We start from the raw sequence: 2,644 nt of genomic DNA, 5'->3' as shown, positions 1-2,644 counted from the left end.
TTATGGCAATGAAGGATTGTTGAGCAGTAGGTCCCCATTCAAATGGTTCCTTTTCACCCCCCTTTGTGGCCTGGTAAAGGGGTTTCGCCATCAGTGCAAAATTTGGAATCCAAATTCTGGAGAATCCGGCTGCTCCCAGAAATTCCCTAACTTCCCTTCTGGACTTGGGTTGGGGAATTGCAGCAACTGCTTGCTTCCTACTGACATCCAGTCTCCGACTTCCCTGGGAAATGCAAAAGCCCAGATACTTCACTTCTGACTGACAAAGTTGGGCCTTTGAGCGTGAGACCTTATAGCCTGCATCCAAGAGTAGCTCCAGCAATTCTCTGGTAGCCTCAAAACACTCTTCCTGGGTCACTGCTGCAATCAGGAGGTCATCTACATACTGGAGTAAAACTCGCCTGGAAGGCTCAGATTTAAAAGTCTTAAGGTCTTGTCCTAGGGCAGTCCCAAAAATGGTGGGGGAGTTCTTGAACCCCTGTGGCAGGCGGGTCCATGTATACTGAAGCTTCCTTCCTGTTACTGGGTTTTCCCATTGAAAGGCAAAAAGCAATTGACTGGCGGGGGCCACCCGAATACAAAAGAAAGCATCTTTTAGGTCTAGTGTCGTGAAATGGGTAGCTCCAGAAGGTATCAATCCTAGCAGGACATATGGATTAGGCACTACAGGGTGTAATGAGATAGTGGATTTGTTAACCACCCGTAAATCTTGGACTGGCCGGTAGTCCTCAGTCCCTGGCTTCTGAACTGGCAACAGTGGCGTATTCCATGGAGACTGACAAGGACGAATAATTCCATGGGATAACAGACGATTCAGGTGTGCTTGGATCCCTTCCAGAGCCTTTCTGGGAATTGGGTATTGGCGAAGATGGATTGGCCGGGCATTTGGAAGTAAGTCTACATGGACAGGAGGAATATTTCGGGCCAACCCTGGGGGATTATCTTCTGCCCATACCCCACTGACCTGAAAGCTGTCCGCCAGGGGTAGGTCAACTTGGCCATGTGACTGATGCAGCCGCCATTCTTCTTCAAGAGGGCAGCAGAAACTCAATATACCCTTAGGGCTGGATGTCGGGGGCCGAAAGGAGACTGAAGTCTGGCCATCAGAGTCAAAGGAAATTTGGGCCCTAAGCTTGGACAGCAGGTCTCGGCCTAACAAAGGGATTGGACAGTCTGGCATATACAGGAATTCATGAGTGACTGTGTGTGAGCCTAATTGGCATCTACGGGTTGTCAGGAAGGGCCTCCGGTTCTGCACCCCCGTGGCTCCCACCACTCGGACAGTTTTTCCAGACACAGGTGCTAATCGCTCCGTCACAACAGAATGTTCAGCTCCTGTATCAATCATGAATGGAATTGAACGGCTCCCTATAGTTAACTTGACCATAGGTTCCTGGGAGCCCAGTTTGTAGGAACCCGGTCTGTCCTATTCGTCCCATTCTGCCATCTCGGCTATCCCGATGATGTCAGATTCAGGAGGCTCATATCTTCCCTCTCGAACTCGGCCTCGGCTTCCTCGATCTCCTGGTCCCCTTCTCAGTCCCTGGCGCCTCTGGGGGCATTCATCTTTCCAGTGCCCTCTTTCCTTACAATAGGCACACTGGTCCCTCTCCAATCTTGGTCTGGGATTCTCCCCCCTTGGCCGGGATTGATTGAAGGAATCTCGGGGCCTGGCTGGTGGTCCGGGGTCCCACTTTGGCGTCCCATTAGCTAGAGGTCGACCTCGATTAAGGGTGGAATTAGTAATGGCTGCCACTAAAAGGTCGGCCTTCTTCTGCATCTTCCGGTCAGCCTCTCGGCGCACCTCCTGATCTCTATTAATGAAAACCTTGGTTGCGATCTCAATTAGCTGGGTGGTATTCATCCCTGCGAATCCCTCCTGACGCTGCAACTTCTTCCGGATATCTGGCATACTCTGGGCCACCAATGCGCTATTCACCATTCTCTGGTTTTCTAGGGCTTCAGGATCAAATGGGGTGTATGTTCTGTAGGCTTCAATTAGTCGCTCTAGAAAGGCCCCAGGGGATTCAGCTGCCCCTTGGAGAATTTCAGAGACCTTTGCCAGATTAATGGGCCTCTTTATGCCTTTCCTCATACCTTCCAGCAAGTCCCGGCAATAGCCAGACAACAGTTCATAGTGCTGCTCATTATTTGGATCCCAAACTGGAGCTGCGCGAGGAAACCGAGCTCTAACCCATCCCTCTGGGTCCTGTGTCCCCCCGAGGACACGCTCTCGCGTGATGGCCTCAGCATTTTGCAAAATCTTCCGCCTCTCCTCAGTTGTGAAGAGGGTCAGGAGAAGTTGTTGACAATCAGTCCAGGTTGGGTTATGGGTGGCCATAATGCTAGCCACTAGGTCCACCACTGCCTGAGGCTTTTCAGTATAAGAGGGGTAATGCGTCTTCCAATTCAGGAGATCGATGGTTGTGAAGGGTACATACTGGTAGGCCTGTGCCTGTATAACCTGACCCTGATTATTAGGATCCGGTCGAGTGGTAGTTACCTGACGAAGTGGCAGAACTCTCGAGGAGGTGGGAATGGAACCTGAGGTAGAGCTAGGAGCTACCCTCCTATCATGCTCAGAAGTGATTACAGCAGGTCTAACCCATTCATGGGAGGTAGGTTGAAACCCTGAGGGATGGGG

This window comes from Microcaecilia unicolor, unplaced genomic scaffold (assembly GCF_901765095.1).
Source record: "Microcaecilia unicolor unplaced genomic scaffold, aMicUni1.1, whole genome shotgun sequence".
NCBI classification, from domain to species: Eukaryota; Metazoa; Chordata; class Amphibia; order Gymnophiona; family Siphonopidae; genus Microcaecilia; species Microcaecilia unicolor.
This window is presented reverse-complemented; position numbering follows the sequence as displayed.